Source organism: Macrobrachium rosenbergii, chromosome 40 (assembly GCF_040412425.1).
Source record: "Macrobrachium rosenbergii isolate ZJJX-2024 chromosome 40, ASM4041242v1, whole genome shotgun sequence".
NCBI lineage: Eukaryota > Metazoa > Arthropoda > Malacostraca > Decapoda > Palaemonidae > Macrobrachium > Macrobrachium rosenbergii.
The window spans coordinates 18,173,400-18,198,600 of NC_089780.1; the positions used below are offsets into that span (position 1 = coordinate 18,173,400).

A 25,201-nucleotide genomic window follows, 5' to 3' on the forward strand; every position below is an offset into this window, starting at 1 on the left:
TATATATATATATATATATATATATATATATATATATATATATATATATACATACATACATACATACATATATATATATACATATATATGTATATATATATTAAACATATATATATATGTATGTGTGTATGTATATATACACATACATACAAACACATACACACACAAATCAACAGAACCACTGCTCGCCCAGATGGCATAATTATCAGAGTTAATATGGTGCTTATTTGGTGCGACTGCTGCTGTTGCTGTCAACGTAATATCGAGCTGGAGAGAGAGAGAGAGAGAGAGAGAGAGAGAGAGAGAGAGAGAGAGAGAGAGAGAGAGAGAGAGGATTTAGCAGGTGATTGCTGTCCGGCTGTTGAGTGGAATTAGCCTAATTTGAACGGGAAATTCATAGCGAGGATGCTTCGAAATTATTGGGTTTGTGGGAGGGAAGAAATTCCACCTGTATTTTCCTCTGGGTAGCAGGGCTCCAAAGTTAGGAACACGAAGCGAAGTTATCAAAGGAATGGGGTGAAAAGTATACATTAGAGAGTCACAGGAAAGAGGGACAACTAATATTGAATAATAATGCGTTATCCCTTCGCAATAATTAGTCTTTTATTATTTTGACAGAATGAAATTATTAATGGAATGGGGTGAAAAGTACACATCGTGAAGCTACTGAAAAGAAAGACAATAGACAATGATTAGCAATATTTTAGTCATTTATAATGATTAGTCTTTCATTGTTTTCTAATTTTCATTAATTATTAGTGTTTCATTATTTCTATTTTTCATAAATAGACTGTTAATTTATCTGTCATTTTCAACCTCAGGAACGATTTGAAAAATATACACGGGAGATATGGAAAAGTAAGATAGTATGTATTGAATAACAATGTTTTATAACTTCACAATAATTAGTCTTTCATTATTTTTATTTGTCGTGAATAGACTATTGATTTATTGTCATTTTTAGCTTTAGGGTCGATTTGAAAATTATACATCCTGCAGATACAGAAAAAATAGATAACAAATATTGAATAAAAGTGTTTTATGCCTGTATAATAGTTATTCTTTTATTATTTTTTCATTTAACACACGTGGACTGTTGATAGTTTGTCATTTTTAGCGCCAGGAACAAGTTGAAAAGTATATAGTGGGGAGATACGGAAAAGGCAGACAATAGATATTATACAGCGATGTTTTTACCCCTTATTGTAATTAGTCTTTCATTAGTTTTATTTTTCATAAATAGTCTGTTAATAGATTATCAGTTTTAGCCTCAGGATCGATTTGAAAAGTATACCTCAAAGAGCAAAAGAAGGTGAAGCATTAAATATTGAACAGCGATGTTTAAGTCCTTTCTTATAATTAAACCTTCATCATTTCTATTTTTCATAAACATACTGTTGATAGCTCGTAATTTTTATCCTCAGGATCGATTTGAAAAGTATACATCAAGGAGCCAAAGAAGGTAAAACGATAAATATTAGATAGCAATGTTTTATCCTCTTATAATAATTATCCTTCCGTTATTTGTTTCATTCATAAACGGAATATTCACTTATTTGCAAGATTTAGCTCGCATCCGTATTCATTCCGCAATCGCCTGCTCATTCATTAACTTGTATTAGCTCATTACAAGTGACAGGTAATTAGGACGGATATTAGGAGGCTGGCCAACATCCCGTCAGATCCTTGCTCTTGATTATAAATAGATTGCGCTAAATACTGATGAAATAATAGTTGGGTTGTCGTGTTAACTTCATTAAAAAAACTGTGATGAGATACTTAATGATTTAGAATATCTTGTATGTTAAGATAAATCTATATTTATTATTACTACATATATATTTTGTATCGTGACGATGATTGGAATATTTCATAATAGTTCATTTCGTGATAAAGCAGTAAGTGTTGATTAAACCTTGCGTAGATTTAGTTGCAATGAAATATTGCTATTTCATTGTAACATTATTATGTTATCAGTATATGGGACGTTAAATCATTATAAATACCGTCTGTAATTCAGTACTTACATGATCGTGTAGACAAAAAATTTACCTAGAATAAGTTCACAGAATTATTATGTTAACAATATACTAAGCCATGCTTTCAAGTAAATTCTCTTGACGTGTTTAAATTGTTCAGGCATAATACTCTTACCATGTGCATTGGATAAGGCACTATATTTCATTCAAGGAGTTAGGCATTCTAGTGCTGAGTTCTAGAGGGCTAATTTTACTCTGTCGCCTAGATTCTACTACGCTTTCTATTCATTAAGAAATACATATTATTTACTTGAGCACACAAATGACGGTAACTTATTCTTTTAACCCCACTGTTTGTAGTCCCGGATTCTGGAATTTATACAAAGTAAACATCGTTGCACATCGCAACATCATTGAAAGCCATATCGAGTATCTATTAATTGAAGTTAGTATCTTGTCATACGGCTGATCGTAGAAAGAATAAAATCATGTATTACTTATATATACATGGAGCAACTAACATCATCATGACTATCAGTGATATAAACTTTTGCTCTGAATTGGGAGGGGTAACTAATGGAATAGACGTTTGAGACTTTTTTCAGTGTTTGAATTAATGGAAACATTTTCTTTTATATATGGATCGAATTCGAGAGTTATACAGCGTTCTTTCGAGAAATGAAAGTTTTCAAGACATCAGTTCCAAGTTGCTAAAGAACTAAAAATAATTTCTGAGCATTTTAATAAGTATATGTGAGTTCTTTGAGTTTTCGATTGTAGGGAGCAGATGTGGAATATTTGGCCATGGTGTTTCTCTGATCCCTTATAGTTTTCTGTAAAAGAAAACTATTGAGATGGCTTTTTGTCTGTCCGTCCGCACTTTTTCTGTCCGCCCTCAGATCTTGAAAACTACCGAGGCTAGAGGGCTGCACAATGGTATGTTGATCATCCACCCTCCAGTCATCAAACTTACCAAATTGCAGCCCTCTAGCATCCGTAGTTTTTATTTTATTTAAGGATAAAGTTAGCCATGATCGTGCGTCTGGCAACGCTATAGGACAGGCCACCACTGGGCCATGGCTGAAAGTTTCACGGGCACAGGGTCATACAGCATTATACGCTGTGCAGAAAACTCGATTGCGTCGACGAAACTTCTGCGCATTTTTTTTTTTTTTTTTTTTTTTTTTTTTTTTGTCCCTGGAGAAATAAAATCTACAATTGTGAACTGGTGATGGACAATTGCTTAAAATGTCTTCAAACCAAGGCCGAAGACGGAAGCTGGAGAGGCCCTTTAAGAGCTCACAGCATTTTTCTGATCAACTCTACTTGTTTTAAATCGTTACAAGTGCAAAAATGGGTATTTTGTTTAAAGACTACGTCACTTTAGCGTATAGGTGTAAAAATTACCAATAATTCAACTGCTTATCATCAGCAGTGTGACTGAGCTTTTGATTGAACCACTTTTGTAATTAGAAATGTCTTTTGAGATAAATATCCATTTGTAAGGTAATGAACCTGAATTTTAGTAGGATGCACAAAATGAACTGGAGCATTCATGCTCTTTTTTACTGCCATCAATAGCGTGGAGTATTCTCCTTTTGTCTTCTTTTTTTTTTTTTACCCATGTGTAAGGAAAACCTAAGAGAAAGAATTATGAAAGTTCTCTGTAACAGACATTTTCTGATATCTCGATGTGAAGAAATTTTTATAAGTACAATCTTGTGAGAGAGGACAGTTAATTAATTCCACTCTGAACAACGTAGACCTATTCGATTGCCCCAGCGTCCCGCTAAGTTATCAGAAACGACTCGAACAGGTCGACCAGAAAATATCTGTCGGTAACATAAAAGATAAAACTTCTTTCTTATAAGACTACTCAACAATCCTGGCTCTCTCCTCTTCTCCTCCCCTCAACAATCCCTCCCCCCACAATCCCACATCCTCCAAGTCACCGCGTGGCGAAAATACATTTCCAGTGGAGATTCCAGCGCTGCTGCCGACGCCATCTGGAAAATCAGATTACTGTAGTTGTCAGAGTGGGAGAAATACCATCATCAAAACAATTAAATATAGCCATCCAGGAAGGAGAGCGCGCCAATTCTCTGGCCAGCGTAGGACATTCGGCTCCCACGGAACGCTGACCTCAGCGCATCTGTCGCCACTCCTAGCAGACGAATGGCCTGCTCGACTTCTCTTTAGGAGAAGAAGGAAAAGAGAGAGAGAGAGAGAGAGAGGCTGGGAAAAACAGCCTTCCTTTTCCTCTCCAACACGGGAGAGAAAAAAAGGGGGAAAAATTGGTGGTTCCATACTAGAGATATCACCTCATTCCTTCCATTTTGTGGGAGATTTGTGTTTCTTCACCGTTAGGACGCCAATAAAATCCTTCATCTCACTCCCTCCCAAGTTTTTTGTTTCATCTCGGCTGGGACGTAAAATTATCTCTCTCTCTCTCTCTCTCTCTCTCTCTCTCTCTCTCTCTCTCTCTCTCTCTCTCTCTCTCTCTCCTTCTTCTTCTTCTTTTTCTTCTTCTTCCTTCCGGCTTTATTTGGCCATTTGTTTGCTTGCCCAGAGGACGGAGATTAAAGTTTTTTTTTCTCTCTCTCTCTCTCTCTTCCCAGACTTAGTCTCTGCATTCTGGTGTTTTCCTTGACGTTGTGGCAAGAAAGATCGTTGTCAGACAAAGACAGCGGCAATTCTTTTATATAAGACACATTCCTTGACTTGAGAGAGAGAGAGAGAGTTTAATAAATAAAGTTATCAAACACCGCTCTCGACCGTAACATTAGCAATTCTCTCCTCGATCGAGGACATTCACTTAGTAAGTAGGTGCTGAGGTCGGCACATCTGTCCCCGGTTAGAGGAGATTGAAGTCAGCATTCTGTTGCGGCCGGGAAGCCCCAATCTCTTTTTAAAAGTCCCGTTAGATTTGTTTTAGTAGTTTTTTTTCAGTGTTGGGAAATATTTTCTTTACATTTGTTTCGTTAGTTTTTTCAGTGTTGGGAGATATTTTCTTTACATATGCTTTATTTGTTTTTTTTTTCAGTGTTGGGAAATATTTTCTTTACATATGCTTTATTTGTTTTTTCAGTGTTGGGAAATGTTTTCTTTACATTTGTTTTATTAGTTTTTTAGTGTTGGGAAATATTTTCTTTGCATTTGTTTTATTAGTTTTTTATTGTTAGGAGCTATTTTCTTTACATTTGTTTTATTAGTTTTTTCAGTGTTGGGAAATATTTTCTTTGCATTTGTTTTATTAGTTTATTTTCAGTGTTGGGAAATATTTTCTTTGCATTTGTTTTATTAATCTTTTCTTTACGTTTGTTTATTAGTTTCTTTTAGTGTTGGGAAATATTTTCTTTACGTTTGTTTTATTAGTTTTTTTTAGTGTTGGGAAATATTTTCTTTACATTTTTATTATTAGTTTTTACAGTGTTGGGAAATATTTTCTTTACATTAGTTTTATTAGTTTTATTTTAGTGTTGAGAAATATTTTCTTTAAATTTGTTTTATTAGTCTTTTCAGTGTTGGGAAATATTTTCTTTACATTTGTTTTATCAAATTTTTTAGTGTTGGGAAATATTTTCTTTACATTTGTTTTATTAGTTTTATAGTGTTGGGAAATATTTTCTTTACATTTGTTTCATTAGTTTTTTTCAGTGTTGGGAAATATTTTCTTTACATTTGTTTTATTAGTTTTTTAGTGTTGGGAAATATGTTCTTCAAATTTGTTTTATTAGCTTTTTCAGTGTTGGGAAATGTTTTCTTTACATTTATTTTATTAGTTTCTTTTTATTGTTGGGAAATGTTTTCCAATGGGTGTTCCCTCCAGCCAGATAAAGGTTTTTATTTTATCATTATTGTAGAGGCCTTTTTTTTGAAATAGTGGATGGTTTTTTACCTCGTTATTTGGACTTGTTTTATACTTGACGTGTAGCTTTTTATTGATGGATTGGTACTTTTTTTTTAATGTGTTGGTGTTATTGTTGCGGTAATGTTTTTTGCTCATTTTTCATTTCACTAATTTGTGTGGTGGTAGAGTATGTTCGTTAATTTGTTTTTAATTTAGGTGTAATCATTCCCTTTTCAAATGAGTCACTCAGATAACGCCAAGTGTATCTTTGCATTATTGGTATATAAATATATTTTACATATATCCTGAATAATAATAATAATAATAATAATAATAATAATAATAATAATAATAATAATAATAATAATAATAATAATAATAATAATAAATATATATGTTCCAGAAAATCAATAACAAACAGTTCTTTTGGTAATGATTGCTGATTTTTGTAAAAAGCAAAATTATATTAGGTTGAACATTACAGCATGTCAACTTGAAGGCAGCGCCAACCTGCGTTGGCAAGACAGTTGAAATGGAAAATGAGAAATTCACCTGGCTATCACCTACCAACAAGTCATCAAATAGAACCTTCTTATTCCCAGGGAGAAAATGTCGTTTCACAAACACTCGCATAGACATATATAAGGTATCCACATATTTCACGAAAGAACCGAGACTCGATTCTCAAGTACGGACAGAACAAAATTACTCGCTGTCTTTAAAGCGCACAGTGCTTCTGTTGGCCCCAACAAGGAATTTGGCGCTAGGAAGTTAATTGATTGTGGTGGTCAGAGACGGGGTGGCGAATGGTATGCGACTTTCAGACGCAGCACGAAACAAACACAGGCATACACACACACACACACACACACACACACCGTGAATACCCAAGTTCCTGGTTTGAAACTGGCTGTGCTTTGGTGAGAATGTTCGTGATTTTATTAGGTTATTTTGATCTTCATATGTAATTTTTTGTCATTGGAAATGTGAACTGATTAATCGGTCTATGTTCATATATATATATATATATATATATATATATATATATATATATATATATATATATATATATATATATATATATATATATATATATATATATACACATATATACATACATACACGCACACACACAGCACAGCATACACACATGCACATATATATACACATAGATTCCACCAAGCAATCAGCAAATATTTCCCTTTAAAAACAATTCACACCTGAATACCAAAATTACCTCCAAATAAAATCATGAATATTCTTACCAAAACACGGCCAATTTCAGCCGGCAAATTCAAGAAAGTTTAGCAGAAAACATCATCGATCAGACGGGTTGTTCAGTGTATATGAAGATACAAAAGGAAAACCCCGCAATAAAGTGATTCCATAGCGATCCTCGGGAACCCGAGAAATAAGGATTTTCCAGAACAGGTCGCCCTCGGGGAGGTACGAGATAAAAAAGCGTCACTGTTCGAGGCAACCCGACTCGTGTAAAAACGGTTGGCCTCGGTATTGCTGCGCGCAATTCTAAACCTCCACAGCAATTTCCTCGCGTCAAATAGGTCGAACTTTAACAGAAGAAAAGGTTATATGGTCAGGGGCGTGGAGGAATAAAAAGCAAGCAACCTGAATACGAAAGAAAATCCTATATTCTCTGCTCTACGAAGTTCAAAATGAAAACAGTGTACACACACACACACACACACATATATATATATATATATATATATATATATATATATATATATATATATATATATATATATATATATATATATATATAAAATCAAGAGAGGGAATAAAGGTAGATATGAATACTATATATTTTTCATCTATTGGAGAATACACCTTCACAATGTACGTTATCTTAATAACAGCTCCAAGTACCCTTTCACGTTTATTTAAAATGTTGAAGATATTTCCAGTATTTTCTCCAAATTCAAGGCAACAGAATATCAGGATGCAAAGTTCAGAACGAAGGGCATTGAGAGACAATGTAAATAACTATATTCTATAATTTAAGTAAGGCAGCCTTCCAGTTTAAAATTCCAGCATACGTTTCACTTCCTTCATTAAAACTTTTACGGCTTCCAGCCCCTTATCTTCCATACCATGTACTCTGGCAACCAGCTCTCGCTCTCTGTCTCTGTCTTCCTCTATCTGCCTGTCTATATATATATATATATATATATATATATATATATATATATATATATATATATATATATATATATATATATATGTGTGTGTGTGTGTGTGTTTGTATAAAAAATTAAACACAATAGGCACGGATTGAAAAAAATGGAATTAAATCACTGAGACCTCATCCAGAACCTCATGTTCTTCACCAGTAACAAGACGGATTAATCACCCACACCATTATCCAAGTTATCACAGAAATTCATTTCTCCGAAAACGAAGTCTCCCACAGAGACTTGGGACATTGCGAAAAGAAATTCGCCCCCACTAAAACGAATTTCAAACCGTAACTCGGCGAATAACTGGCCACAGTTGATGATGAAGTGGCAATTGCGACTTTGTTAGCTGCGAGGAACTCGTGACTTCAATGGTAATTGTGTTGGAGGGGTGGAGGGGGAGTGTTGGGGGAGGGTGTTGGAGGGACGCTGATAGAAGTTTCCCCCAACACGAAGATTTTGTTTGCCCGTCTCAGTCTGCTCTTCGTTAGCAGGTGTTTCCCCTCGGACGGAATTCTTAATGTCTCTGAGATCCAGCAGCGGGCTTCTCTCTCTCTCTCTCTCTCTCTCTCTCTCTCTCTCTCTCTCTCTCTCTCTCTCGATCTTGATCTTTGTCTATCTGGTAGTCTCTCATTTCATTTTTAACACGATAATGTTCCTACTTTTCAGGCTCTCTCTCTCTCTCTCTCTCTCTCTCTCTCTCTCTCTCTCTCTCTCTCTCTCTCTCTTGTCCTTTGTCCTGCCTGTTTCTCATTTTGCACACCAGAATGTTACTGTTTTCAGTCTCTCTCTCTCTCTCTCTCTCTCTCTCTCTCTCTCTCTCTCTCTCTCTCTCTCTCTCTCTCTCTGCTTGTCTGCCTGTTTCTCATTTAATCTTGTACAGAAAAAGTTCACTTATTTTTTAGTTACTTGACATTCTCTCTCTCTCTCTCTCTCTCTCTCTCTCTCTCTCTCTCTCTCTCTCTAGTGATCTTTGTCTACCTCCTGCCTCTTATTTAATTCTGAACGCCAACAGGTGACTACTTTTCAGTCTCTCTCTCTCTCTCTCTCTCTCTCTCTCTCTCTCTCTCTCTCTCTCTCTCTCTCTCTCTCTCTCTCTCTCTCTCTCTCTCTTTTAATGCCGTACACAAATGGTCTTTGTGGCCGTCGAATAAAATCGTTTGATGTCTTTTGTCCTTTTGTGGATAGGTTTACAAACGTTGCTCTCTTAAGGGCGGCGCCCTTTTGGAATTTCAAAAGACCTGGTGAAAAGTACTTCTCCCTCCCTTTAATTTTCTCCAATTTATTATTCTTCTTGCAATTCTTTTACTTAATATTCTCTCTCTTGTGAATTTACAGTATCTACTGATTTCCAAATCTTATTTATCTCTTCATTCCGTATTAATTTTTACAATACAAATGAACGTTTTAGAGTGAATTTTTCATGTTTATTTTGTCGGGTGATGTTCAACAGAGAGGTATTGGTTGGTTTTACCAAGTCCTGGTGTCTACACTAGGCCTCGTAATCCCCATCATAGTTACTGGAAGCCTTTTTGCAAGAACCCATGGTATTATAATATCGTCTTAAACTAAATCAGTCTCGTGGTAATTGTAAAAAAAAAATAAAAAGTTATTCTTTACTTATCGTATCGGATGCATTTTATTCAGGCTTCTTCAAAACTTATTGTTCCTCTTTCATAATAAAGTAAGGAAACTCCCCTCAAAGTCCTGTAAATTTCCTCAGCATAAAGCAACAACTAACATTCAGTCCCTTTCACAAGTCAAAACAATAATTCTCTGTTTTCAATTCAGAGCGATGCTGAGGTAGCCAGCCAGCCAGCCGCTATAGCCGCCGGAAAACAACAGGAAAACTGTGGAAATATTTTCGAAGACTTCTGTGAATGCACACATTGATTGGCTCCAAATGAGGATGAAAAATGCCTTTGCCCGTCTTCTAGAGTTACGTGCAGCCTGAATGCGACCATACAGAAAAACCATTAGGGGGCGTGTTTCACTGGAATGGAAAAGCTACCCGAAAAATGTTCGAGTCCCCGGATAGAATTGCAGATGAAAACGCAACCCTTTTTTTTTTTCCTAGGAGACCGTCATTCGACCGCGCTGCAACGAGATTTTGACGTGAGCGGAGCAAGCCGGTACTGAGAGCAGGCATGTATGTGTGTATGGAGAGTGCTTGTGTGTATGTGCTCACAAACTTATAACTTTTTTGTTTGTGTGCAAGTGGAATGCTTGAAGCGTCGGAATATATATATTTTCAATGCATCTTTCACTGCGTACCTTAAAATGATTTCATGTACTAATTCTGCTGGAGTGCATTTTAATCAAAATCATTTCTGTGTGTGTATGTGTGAAAAGACGTATAACTTTTTTGTTTGTGTGCAAGTGGAATGCTTGAAGCGTCGGAATATATATATTTTCAATGCATCTTTCACTGCGTACCTTAAAATGATTTCATATACTAATTCAGCTGGAGTGTATTTTAATAAAAATCATTTCTGTGTTTATGTGTGTGAACAAACGTGTAACTTGTTTTCTCTGTTTGTACGTGAGTAGCTGAAGCTTCGAAATATAATATTTTCAAGGCTTCTTTCAATGCGCATCTTAAAATGATTTCATATACTAACTCGATTGGAATGCAGTTTGATGAAAGTCGTTGCAAGATACGACAAAGAGCATTTGATGATTAAAGTAAATTGTATATATGTGCTCACAGAAATATAACTTTTTTCCTCTGTGTTGAAGCGTCAGAATATAACGATCGAGATTTTCTGATGGGGTGAATTTTAATACAAATCGCATGAAGATATGACAAGGCTCATATAAACCGTACAACTCTTTACACCAGTATAGAACTCTTTAGCTTTCAAGAGCTTCTGTGTAATCAGTATATGGTTGCTTTGTATGTAATAATCTATAATAATAAAATCTTGTTTGTCCGCCCCGGGTGGTGGCTGGGTAGGTAGGGGATCGGGAGAAAGTTAAGTACACCTTAGTTTTACCAGACCACTGAGCTGATTAACATCTCTCCTAGGGCTGGCCCGAAGGATTAGACTTATTTTACGTGGCTAAGAACCAATTGGTTACTTAGCAACGGGACCTACAGCTTATTGTGGAATCCGAACCACATTATAGTGAGAAATGAATTTCTATCACCAGAAATAAATTCCTCTAACTTTTCATCAGCCAGCCGGGGAATCGAACTCCGGCCCAGCGAGCGCCAGTCCACAGCTCTACCGACTCACCCAGCGAAGAGATGGGGGGGATCGGAGGAGGGGGGGAGGGGTTCAGGAGGGTAGGGGAGACATGACACACCCACCCTCCCCCTGCAGACCTGTTTGTCCACCCGGGTGGAGGCGGGGTAGGCAGGGGATCGGGAGGGTAGGGGAGACATGACTTGCAACGCCGGGTTCCAGCGCAGCGTAGCGCGTGCCTTCAAGCTTGTAATAATAATAATAATAATAATAATAATAATAATAATAATAATAATAATAATAAAAGTGTACTGTGAATTAAAAGGATAGTTAGCTTTTCCACGTTATTGTAGGGACAAGAAATAATCGCACTATAGATTCAGACAAATGGAGTGATTAAAAATCGTCTAAACTATTTTAATAAAACAGATTTTCATTCAGTCCTTCTGAAGGACATAAATAAACAAACAAAATAACCTTCGTATTGATCCGCCTCCGTACAGACGAGCTTAAATCCGTTTCCTGAACTATATCGAAACATACGCTTCAAAGACTCCTTTTGAAAAAAATATATATATACTTTGAATCAAAGGATTCCTTCATCCTCTAACTTTCATAAAAAGAAAAACTTTAAAATTTTAATTCAGCAGTTTTTGTTGTTCACCTTTTTTTTTTTTATTCCCTGTTATTAGATGCGTGGTTTTTTTCTTTTCATTCGGTGTGAAGGAACTTCAGGCATTCATTACGATTTCCGTTTGATGTTAACAAAGCATATTTCTGTTTGTTTCCTCTCTCTCTCGGTGTTAACTTTAGATACGCCGGAGTTTAAATAGCACTTTTTCTTATGCTCTTGTCTAGAGCACTAGTTCCGAAAGTCGGATTATTAACCCTCTTATTTTAAGATATAAAAATGTAAGTTTTTGTTGTAAGCATCGGCGAGGTTTCGGTTTAAGCGTATACGTATATGCGCACGCACACACATACACTGCTTACAAAAATATATATATATATATATATATATATATATATATATATATATATATATATATATATATATATATATATATACATACAGTATATATATATATATATATATATATATATATATATATATATATATTGTATACATAATATAAATATACATGTGTGTATGTATATATATATATATATATATATATATATATATATATATATATATATATATATATATATATATATAGATATATATATATATATATATATATATATATATATATATATATATATATAGAGAGAGAGAGAGAGAGAGAGAGAGAGAGAGAGAGAGAGAGAGAGAGAGTTAGTTGGCCAGGGAAATGACTTCGATTTCTTTCTAGCTATTCTTTGTACCTTCTTGATTCAAATCATTGAAATACTTGATCTTTCATAGATTCAGAGATGTAAATTCTTCTTATACTTCCATATGATATAATATCCAATTATTTTGTGATTAAAAGAAGGCCAATGAAAATAAAAAAATAAATAAATAAAAATAAACGAATAAAAATAAGTGAATAAAACTTATGCAGAAGTTTGGCATACCAAAACTTTCGTATATTAAATTTCCATTCACAAAAAAAAAAAGAATAACACAAAATTCCTCATTTTCCTTCACCTTCAGAACTTTCGACTTATAACCAAAAAAGAAAAAAAAGAAAAACACACAGGAAAATTCTTCTTTCGTTCAACGTGTCTCCCTGACTTGACTTGACTTTTCTTTCGGAACTCCGAGTCTTCGTTGAAAACTGTTTTACCTGGGGGCCACTTTTCTTCTCGGATTTTACCTGTTTTACCCCCCTTTTTTTTACGTCATCACCCTCGTGCCAGAAGATGTATAACTGGGAAACTTTAATTCAAATTTGATATTTTTCTCTGACCATCCTTTAGTTGTATATATATATATATATATATATATATATATATATATATATATATATATATATATATATATATATATATTTATATATATATATAAATATATTTATATATTATATATATATATATATATATAAATATATATATATATATATATATATATATATATATATATATATATTTATACATATATATACACTATATATATATATATATATATATATATATATATATATATATATATATATATATATATATATATATATATATATTTCAAATAATTTATCTTATTTCTCTTATTTCAGCAATACATTTTATTGTAAATAAGATAAAATTCCTTAACGTGCTTGTTTAAGAATTTAAATTGAATTTACATTTTCAAAATATAAAAACTGATTCTTGATCCTACCAGTGGTATGCCATGTTTTTTATTTTTTTTCTGATCATTAGTATCAGTACGCTAATTCTTGAAATTTGCTTTATGTTACCATTGAACCCCTGTAAGAGAAAACTCTATAGGATACTTGTTTTTTAGTTTTCTGTAAAAGAAAACTATTGTGCCGGCTTTGTCTGTCCGTCCGCACTTTTTTCTGTCCGCCCTCAGATCTTAAAAACTACCGAGGCAAGAGGGCTGCAGATTGGTATGTTGATCATCTACCCTCCAATCATCAATCATACCAAATTGCAGCCTCGGTAGTTTTTATTTTATTTAAGGTTGAAGTTAGCCATAATCGTGTTTCTGGCGGCGCTATAGGACAGGCCATCACCGGGCCGTGGGTAGTTTCATAGGCCGCGGCTCATACAGCATTATACCGAGACCACCGAAAGATAGGCCAGTTTTTGATAGGCTTGAGTATACGCTGTAGCGACTGTACAGTACAGAAAACTCGACTGCGCCGGAAAAACTTTGGCGGATTTTTTTTTTTTTTTTTTTTTTTTGCTATCTGCATCCTTAGTATCCTTCCGGGTAAACTTAACTTTTATGAGTGATTTTCTTGGACGTGTAATGCGTACACAAAAGGCCTGGCGGAAGTTATTCCTAATTCGTTCCAGTCTAGCCAGGATGAAACGCCACATAAAAAATTAAACAACGAAATCTTGGGAAAAGTGAAACAAAAAAAGAAAAAGAAAACGAATTTTCATTCCCTAAAACTTCGAACTTATGAAGCTAAAACAAGACCACAAAATTCGGGAACTTTTTACGTGTCCGAGGTCCCATCTCCTCGAGAAATTTTTCTCTCCTCCTCCTCCTCCTCCTCCTCCTCCTCCTCCTCCTCCTCCTCCTCCTCCTCCTCCTCCTCCTCCTCCTCCTCCTCCTCCTCCTCAGGAGAAACCTTTTAACTCAGCACAGTCTGAAAATTTTTATTTAATTTCGTCATCAACCGCAGCGCCCAAAATGCGTCTCGTTTAGAAACTTTAATTAAAAACTGATTTTCCAGCTCCCGTTCGCGCAGGTTACGTTGTTTTTTTTTTTTTTTTTTTTTACACTTTTGTCTTGAAAGGGTGTAAAAACATTTGGAAATGCGTCACAGTACTACAGAAAAGGAAGGTCTTTAAATTATATTTCCTTTATACTTCAGTATTACCTGGGAAGTTTACAGTCGTATACTTATTCTGAGCTTTAGGAAATCGAAAAGTCGAGAGGCCGCTGTAACTATTAATTATATATTCATTTAGAGTATATATATGTGTGTATACATATATATACATATATATATATCTCTCTCTCTCTCTCTCTCTCTCTCTCTCTCTATATATATATATATATATATATATATATATATATATATATATATATATATATATATATATATATATTATATATATATATATATATATATATATATATATATATATATATATATATATGTATGTATGTATATATACATATGGTCTTTAGTATTGTTGGTGAACTCTGTAATTTTTTTTTTTTTTTGCATTATTGTTCCTGATTGCAAAATTAACGCTGAAACCCACAGATGATTTGTGAATGTTTTTTAAACTGATACTGTATGGAAATATAAAAATGTTTTTTTTTGTTAGATGATTACCTGTTATTATTATAATTATAAATCACTTAAGACGGCCTTAGTAAAACATCAATACTCTATCAAGGTATCGTAATATCTTTCCCGTATTCCTAATTGTCTTTATTTCATCATATTATATTCATGGATAAATGCAGGTCATTCTCTTGAAAAAAAAGGACTTGAAACCCAGCTTCTTTACTTTGTTGCTGCGGTAGTAAGAAAATTGCATGTGGACAAAGATATTAATAGGTTTTCTGTAATCACTAAATTCTAACTCATTATTACCTCTACGGAATATATAAATTACCATTAATTACTAATAATTGTTATTAAATGTATTTTTTTATTGCTGTAGCCGTAATAAAATGCATGGAGGCAAAAATATTGATAAATGTTCTGTAAACGCTAAATTCTAATTCATTATTACCCCTGTACAATAAACTGATATGACTCACTATTAATTACTGTTAAAGATATCGAATGTCAGACATCAGCCTGCATAGTGAATATTCGATTTTGAAAAAGAAATGAAAGAAATGGGAATTAGGAAATAGGAACTAAGAAATTGCTGGAACTCTCCACATCAAACTTCTCGAATCAAACGGGGAATGCAAAAGGACAAAGTCCTAGGAGATCGTTCGATTCCAGAATTCCCGAAAGGACTTTATTCCGAGTTTGAATTGTTTCCAACATCGAGATGAAACTGCTTGACGAAGTCTCTCTCTCTCTCTCTCTCTCTGTCTCTCTCTCTCTCTCTCTCTCTCTCTCTCTCTCTCTCTCTCTCTCTCTCTCTCTGCTTTGGATTAAGTTGATATTTATATTCATATGCAAAATATTTTTCTTTTTCTTTTCGACTTCAGTGGAAAAAGTGGATGATACTTACAAACGGATGTATTGATATATTGTTATGTGAAAAGATAAAGAAGTTGGAGAGATAAATACTACGTGAAACATTATTCTTTTACTCACAGGTGGTAGAACTTCATAGGGAGTTATATGCACTGAATCATAATGTAAAGTAAATCGTTTTATTTTTAGATTTAAATTATTTTTATTGGTATATATTTAAATAGCAGTTCATCTAGATGATTTAATAACAGCATAAGCATTACTTGTGTACATTCTGTGCACTTTGATGACACCCTTTGAAACTCTACATATTTTCCTTTCCCTTTCTTGAATTTGTAAATAAATGGTTTTTGAAGTACAATTAATTTGAAATTTAATGAAACGTCCACAAATTTTGCAAAGATATTTAACTTGTTTCGTTACTTATACCTTCAATTAATCCAATTGAATGTACTTATACCTTCAATTAATCCAATTATTCCCGTTTTTTTCCGGTCATCGAAGATTTAAAGGAAAACAAAAAAGTTTATTGATCTGGAATTAGTCAGCAGTTAGCTCCACGTAGGGGGTTAGTGCCGTCAGTGCACCTCATGCGGTGAACTGTAGGCATTACATAAGGTTCTTTGCGGCGTTCCTTCTTCGGCCCCTAGCTGCAACCCCTTTCATTCATTTTACTGTACCTCCATTCATATCTTACTTCCATCTTGCTATCCGCACTCTAGTAGCAATTGTCTTATAGTGCAGCTGCGAGGCTTTCCTCCTGTTACACCTCTCAAACATTTTACTGTCAGTTATTTCCGTTTCGGTGCTGAATGACCTCATAGACCCCAGTGCTTGGCCCTGTGGCCTAAATTCTATATTTAATTCAGTTCAACAGTTAGTCGTAAGGAAGCTCCTTCCTTTAAAACCCTCGGGGCTTTCATTTCCGGAACTCCAGTTGATATACGCTCCATATACTTCCCTTCTATGAATCTCCTTTGAACTGAAGTTTTTTTTATTTTTTTATTCCAGCATTCAAATAAAAACTGTTTAATTCAACAATGTTTGCAGTTTAGGTTTTTTCTACCCCTTTATTAGATTCGTGTTTCTCTCTCTCTCTCTCTCTCTCTCTCTCTCTCTCTCTCTCTCTCTCTCTCTCTCTCGTGTTCCGTCTGAAGAGTGTGAGTGGACTCCGGAAATGGTTTTGTTTGTCCTTTTGATGCCGACAGACCATATTTCTCCTTGTTCTTTTTTTTTTTGTGTGTTAAGTTTTTTTTTTTCGTTTACTTCAAAGGGAAAATCACTCTCTTTTTAGCCGATACCCTTTCCTCGACGAAACGATCTGGAAGAGAAGATTGCAAAATATTGTACTATAATAAAATGTAGAAGACATTTTTTTATGAAATCTCGATTTATTTTACGACTGATTGCAAGCACAGTTGGAAACCGTGCGCGCGCGCACACACACACTCACACACACACTCGCCAGTCCACCGAACAATGGCTGGGTATTAGCGTCCGAAGGCGTTAAGGAAAAGTGTAGGACTAGTTACTTAGTTACTGAAAATCTGCTGTAGCACAGGAAGGTAGCACCCAATCAAAAAAAAATATATATATATATATATATATATATATATATATATATATATATATATATATATATATATATATATATATATATATATATATATATATATATATATATATATATATATATATATATATATATATATATATATTGTCACCTGTTGTCGAAAATTATGAATGCTGAAGGCAGACATGGCACACAGGGGTAATAAACAACAATAATTAAAACATTAACATTTATTTACTAAAAGTATAATGATCTTCAGCGTTTAAAAATAAGACCCTAGCACCAATGTCACTAGAATAGATCCACTAAGGTTTTAGTTGTGGAAGGATCTACTCCCCCAGCCTATTCCGACCAGCTCTACAAAATCTGTGAAATATCAAAATAACTAAATATACACTTGCAAGCAAAGCGGCTGGAAACATGGGTAAAGAAAAAATAGTGAAAATCACACCTCAAATAAAACTAAAAAAGTGAAAATCACACCCTGAATACACAAATACATGCCAACAAGAAAATACATTAACATAATTAAACATATCTTAACAATTAAAGTAAGGCTAAAAAATATGATATACCTATTTAAACAATTACAAAATTAAACAAGGTACTACCATCATGAACATAACCTTACAACAGAAGGTAATATCAATAAGTGGATAAACTTAAAACCCACGTAACATTTGAGAATATAGAGCCTTAATTTTTAAAAAGGATATGAGATTTGGATAATTACTTTAAATAATTAAAGATATTTTGACCTTCAAACCTAAATCGCTAAATATGCCACAAACATAGAAGGACTTACGGGGTTTAAGAGGCTATATCCTTAAGGAGTCGATACAGTAGATCTCTGTCCAAAAAGTGGGTAGTGATGACGGTTCCCATACGGGCGAAGACACAATCCTAGATTTTGATAAGGTAGTAGATCGTTGTCGCAGAGTGGGACGAAGAAATTAAATCACTCCATGGCTGGTTATAAAATCCTTGATAAATTCTTCATTGAAAAACCAGCCAAATATATAAAATGATGATGAGCAGTTAATATAAGTCCATGGCCAATAACTGCTGTTCCACACTTTATAAAAGGAGAGCTGTTAAACGACTGTCTTTCCTCCATCAAATTTTTCTTCAAGGCAAATACTCTGATTTTTCTCCAAGGATCTTCAAACTGGAAGATAAAGTAAAACTGGACAGCAGAGCCATCTATTGACAAAACCTCTAGACTCCCTTGCCTTCTAATGTTTTTTTAATAAATAGCAAAAGAGGCTAGAGGCAAAATAATAATACATTAAATATATATAAATACAATAAATTTAAAATCATGGAATGAAATTTATTTCACACTCCAAGGGGGGGATTCAAATTTTTTTTTTTTTTTTTTTACAAAAATTTGAATCAAAGAAAAATTAAAAACCATCACCAAATCTCAATCATTCATGTCTGAAAGGATAGCTTTAGTTTTAGCCATACTATCAACAGCGGCTTTTCTTTTAACCTTATTTACAACTAATGGGTTCCCATCACACCTATCAATTATGCTAACCTAAGACTCCTAATCTCACGTCCCTGTTCGGGCGCCATGTCGAAAATTATGAATGCTGAAGGCAGACATGGCACACAGGGGTAATAAACAACAATAATTAAAACATTAACATTTATTTACTAAAAGTATAATGATCTTCAGCGTTTAAAAATAAGACCCTAGCACCAATGTCACTAGAATAGATCCACTAAGGTTTTAGTTGTGGAAGGATCTACTCCCCCAGCCTATTCCGACCAGCTCTACAAAATCTGTGAAATATCAAAATAACTAAATATACACTTGCAAGCAAAGCGGCTGGAAACATGGGTAAAGAAAAAAATAGTGAAAATCACACCTCAAATAAAACTAAAAAAAGTGAAAATCACACCCTGAATACACAAATACATGCCAACAAGAAAATACATTAACATAATTAAACATATCTTAACAATTAAAGTAAGGCTAAAAAATATGATATACCTATTTAAACAATTACAAAATTAAACAAGGTACTACCATCATGAACATAACCTTACAACAGAAGGTAATATCAATAAGTGGATAAACTTAAAACCCACGTAACATTTGAGAATATAGAGCCTTAATTTTTAAAAAGGATATGAGATTTGGATAATTACTTTAAATAATTAAAGATATTTTGACCTTCAAACCTAAATCGCTAAATATGCCACAAACATAGAAGGACTTACGGGGTTTAAGAGGCTATATCCTTAAGGAGTCGATACAGTAGATCTCTGTCCAAAAAGTGGGTAGTGATGACGGTTCCCATACGGGCGAAGACACAATCCTAGATTTTGATAAGGTAGTAGATCGTTGTCGCAGAGTGGGACGAAGAAATTAAATCACTCCATGGCTGGTTATAAAATCCTTGATAAATTCTTCATTGAAAAACCAGCCAAATATATAAAATGATGATGAGCAGTTAATATAAGTCCATGGCCAATAACTGCTGTTCCACACTTTATAAAAGGAGAGCTGTTAAACGACTGTCTTTCCTCCATCAAATTTTTCTTCAAGGCAAATACTCTGATTTTTCTCCAAGGATCTTCAAACTGGAAGATAAAGTAAAACTGGACAGCAGAGCCATCTATTGACAAAACCTCTAGACTCCCTTGCCTTCTAATGTTTTTTTTAATAAATAGCAAAAGAGGCTAGAGGCAAAATAATAATACATTAAATATATATAAATACAATAAATTTAAAATCATGGAATGAAAATTATGAATGCTGAAGGCAGACATGGCACACAGGGGTAATAAACAACAATAATTAAAACATTAACATTTATTTACTAAAAGTATAATGATCTTCAGCGTTTAAAAATAAGACCCTAGCACCAATGTCACTAGAATAGATCCACTAAGGTTTTAGTTGTGGAAGGATCTACTCCCCCAGCCTATTCCGACCAGCTCTACAAAATCTGTGAAATATCAAAATAACTAAATATACACTTGCAAGCAAAGCGGCTGGAAACATGGGTAAAGAAAAAATAGTAAAAATCACACCTCAAATAAAACTAAAAAAGTGAAAATCACACCCTGAATACACAAATACATGCCAACAAGAAAATACATTAACATAATTAAACATATCTTAACAATTAAAGTAAGGCTAAAAAATATGATATACCTATTTAAACAATTACAAAATTAAACAAGGTACTACCATCATGAACATAACCTTACAACAGAAGGTAATATCAATAAGTGGATAAACTTAAAACCCACGTAACATTTGAGAATATAGAGCCTTAATTTGCAGTCTAGTCTAGTAGCCTAGGCAATGCTCCGTTGATCCTTCAGCAACGTCTATACTTGGAGCTAAACACAAAATGTTTGTAGTTTCTTTGAAGTATCATTCCACAAAAAAAAAATCTAAAATTATAATTTCCATATTATTATAAAACACAACGTTTCATTTTTCCCAGGTATAACTACACCATCTTTCGGGTGATCAACTCCAGTTTTAGACTGAAGTCTGAACCCGGAATCAGTCATCTCTGAGGATGCAGAATGATGATTCATAAGCCCAGTCTTCAAGTTGGTAAGTAACATCTTTCCAGTTTAGTCTTACCTTCTTGATCTTTTCTTACGAAACCTGTATTTTTTTTTTTTTTTTTAGATATACCTATATGTACGCCATTGAGTGATAGCTTTTACTTGTATTTATAGGTCTTCGTTGGGTGAGTCGGTAGAGCTGCGGACTGGCACTCGCTGGGCCGGAGTTCGATTCCCGGCCGGCTGATAAAGAGTTAGAGGAATTTATTTCTGGTGATAGAAATTCATTTCTCGCTAAAATGTGGTTCGGATTCCACAATAAGCTGTAGGTCCCGTTGCTAAGTAACCAGCTGGTTCTTAGCCACGTAAAATAAGTCTAATCCTTCGGCCAGTCCTAGGAGAGCTGTTAATCAGCTCCTCAGTGGTCTGGTAAAACTAAGGTATAGTTAACTTTTACTTGTATTTATACCTGCTTGCTTGCAACAGCTGCCTGCAGTGTTCCGGATGTTAAATGCATTCTTATGCCTTTCATAGATTAATTCATTCACAAATTGATGATTGGATTATGACGTGGAATACTGCTGTTTTTATGTAACCAGTGAACAACTGAAAGGAACTCAGTTACATTTTAAATCCTCTATACATTTCTGAAGATCGAAACACACGCTACAAATACTTCTTCCTTTAAACATCCCTCAAACCTGACGTTTTTTAGGCCTCCAGCATTCACACACACACACAAAAAGCAATATTCCATTAAGCTTTGCAATTCATACCTATTTTTTAACCCTTTATTACGTTAGTGCTTTTCTTTGTGTTCCGTCAGCAGAGTGTGAATGCCCATCGGATGTGTGCTGGTTTATCCTTTGACGCAACAAATCAAATAACTGTTTTTCTCGTTCTTCTATTTGCATTTTGCTTCGGAAAGTCGTTTATTGAGTTTTGTTGGATTTTTAAAATTTTTTTTATGAAATGTCATGGAAGAAAAAAGTGATTAAACTTTATCGAATGAATGATTAAAAACACACGCCGGTGTTAATAGCTATGTTAGGTAAACCTGTATTGGGATTAGCTATTCCTTTTTATAGGTTTAAGTTAATATGGAAGAATATTAGAATTACAAGGCATAGCACTACTTCCTATACCAGAGGAGATATAAGGCAGGATTCTAATTGAAAGAGTAAGACAGACTGAAGTATTGAAATGGTAATAATAGTGTGAATAGAGGCAGGAAAAGAAACGGAATAGGTGAAATAAAGAAGGTAGGAAGATATATATGCAATATATATATATATATATATATATATATATATATATATATATATATATATATATATACAGTATATATATAATTATTTATATCCTTGACGCTGCTGTCTAATTTTTACTATCACTCCATAGATTGAAAACTCATATATGTATAGAATTTACAGAACAGCAACTATTTGATATGGCTTTTCAGCACATTTGAAGGTCACTGACCCTCCGCTTAATATTTCCCCGTATGAATCCGAAAACATACTTTTCCATACTTCACAGAAAAGTAATAGAAAGCCTGAAACTTCGAGAGGGGCTAACATTATTTACTCTCTCTCTCTCTCCCTGGAACCTCACATTTTCCAATCTTTTCAAATCAATCTGTGAATGTGAAAAGGTATATATATGTCTTTGGGGATGGGGATTTTAAGTTCTCAAAAGAGTTGATCAAGGAAGTCGAAGTTACCAAATATCATGATACGCTGTTCGATGAGGTCTTTGGACTGCAAAGTTTATTACTAGTCGTGCCTTGGGTTCTTCTCTCTCTCTCTCTCTCTCTCTCTCTCTCTCTCTCTCTCTCTCTCTCTCTCTCTCTCTCTCTCTCTCTCTGATAGTGACACATCGGCGTTTTATAAGAAAAGTGATATGTAGTGTATAGATTAGTGCAATGAAATATAATAATAGTAATAATAATAATAATAGGAATAATAATGGCATCAGATTTTTGTTCTTAACGTAAATGTGCATTTTTCAGTTTGCTGAATGACTTAGGTAAACTTCTGCAAGCTGATTGCCTACTCAGAATTCCATTTGTATTTTATGTGACTATTCTTCTGATTGGTATTATTAATCCACTTCAACATTTATATTGTTCAAAATATTCATTTGCTGTTACTTAAAAGGTAATGGCCGGGAAATTCTTTCCAGACCTTCTTGTATTTATATCATGAATAGGATTGAAATACAGGCTCATAATATTTCCCTCTCCAGATATCCTTTGAATGAAGATTTCTTTATCTTCAATGTTCACGAAAAATGTTCACGTCAACAATGTTTCAGTTTAGTTTTTTGCAATTTTCATGTTCCTGGCAAGAAAGTGTGCATGCAATTCGGATACACATTTTTTTATCCTTTGATACCGACAAGACTATTTTTTTTCTTTTGTATTTTCTATTTCTTATGTGATACCTTTATCCGATTGAAAGGAGGTTGTCTCTCCTTTTAGCCGAACTAATATTTTTTTTTTTTCCGCAAAAGTTTCCGTAAGACAGAATCATTCAATCTTTCTTTTTTCACTGAAATACAAAAACAAGAAGTTTTGTCAGTTGTGTCTTTTGTTAGTAAATGGTAATGCGTACAAATTTACGTAAATGAACAAACAGACACGTGCGCGCCCGAACACAAACACACACATACACAGACACAGACAAACTCATTCTTCAACGTTTCCCAGTAATCCTAAAAGTAAATCCGGCTTAGACATCGTATTATCCAATGTATATGCTAAGAGAATGGATAAGGGAACTTAGACCTTGGAAGACTTAGAAATAAAAGCGTAAATAGATTGAGAGAGCTGCTTATATGCAACAGTATTGTAGGGATGAATTCATTTACTCAGTTCATCGTGGTTCTTCATGGCAGAAATGTAATCAAAACCTAACTTTATATATATATATATATATATATATATATATATATATATATATATATATATATATATATATATATATATAAAGTAAACAAATCATAATTCATAAAAATTTTATTGGAAATTGTTACATAATTTTATAGGAAAATTTCACATAATTTTATAGGAAAATTTTACATAATTTTATAGGAAAATTTTACATAATCTTATTGAAAAATTTCACATAATTATATAGGAAAATGTTACATAATTTTATAGGAAAATGTTACATAATTTTATGGGAAAATATTACATAATTTTATAGGAAAATTTCACATGATATTATAGGAAAATTTTACATAATTTTATAGGAAAATTTCACATAATATTATAGGAAAATTTTACAAAATTTTATGGGAAAATTTTACACAATTTTATAGGAAGATTTTACATAATTTTATACGAAAATTTATACATAATTTTATAGGAAAATTTCACATAATAGATTAGATGTTTAGTGCTTTGTATAATGCAACTTCATGAATTACAATGATTCCTTTGTAATATGGTAATGAGTAATAAAATCAAAGCCAGCATATCTTTTACGGAATGTACTCATTTTGAAAAACGTTCCCATTGAGGTTTATACTATTCATCTACAAATAACTGCCGACAATGTAGTTATTTTTCTATTGTACGGGATTTATTTTATTGCACAAACGTATTGTGGATTAAGAAAAAAATATTATATTTACGGATTAGTTGTTTACTATCCATGAGTAAAAATAGGTATAAACCGGTTTAAAATTGATGTATATATCATATTTTCAAAATGACCTTCTGGGTACCAATATGAAATTTATATATATATTTTTAGTATGATTTCGTTATTAGGTACAGATTCAACTAGGGAAAAGTTTTTGGTAACTAAAGTTCAAGATGTTTTCCAGAAGTTGAGTTTTTATTTTTATTTGTTTTTTTTTCTTTGTTTGTTTGTCGGCTTTGTCTGTCCGTCCGCACTTTATTCTGTCCGCACTTTTTTCTGTCGGCACTTTTTCAGTCCGCCCTCAGATCTTAAAGACTACTGAGGCTAGAGGGCTGCAAATCGGTATGTTGATCATCCACCCTCCAATCATCAAACGTACCAAGTTAGAGCCCTCTAGCCTCTGTAGTTTTTATTTTATTAAAGGTTAAATTTAGACATGATCGTGCTTCCGACA

At 33.6% G+C, this 25,201-nt stretch overlaps 1 long non-coding RNA gene across 1 annotated transcript in view; it reads left to right on the plus strand.

Moving 5' to 3' along the window:
• The window catches only part of LOC136826199 (uncharacterized), a 708,350-nt gene that overhangs the window by 454,308 nt on the left and 228,841 nt on the right, over nt 1-25,201 (plus strand). The window contains exon 6 of the long non-coding RNA XR_010849539.1: nt 21,028-21,143. This is a non-coding gene — a long non-coding RNA (uncharacterized lncRNA). The remainder of the gene's footprint in view (nt 1-21,027; nt 21,144-25,201) is intronic.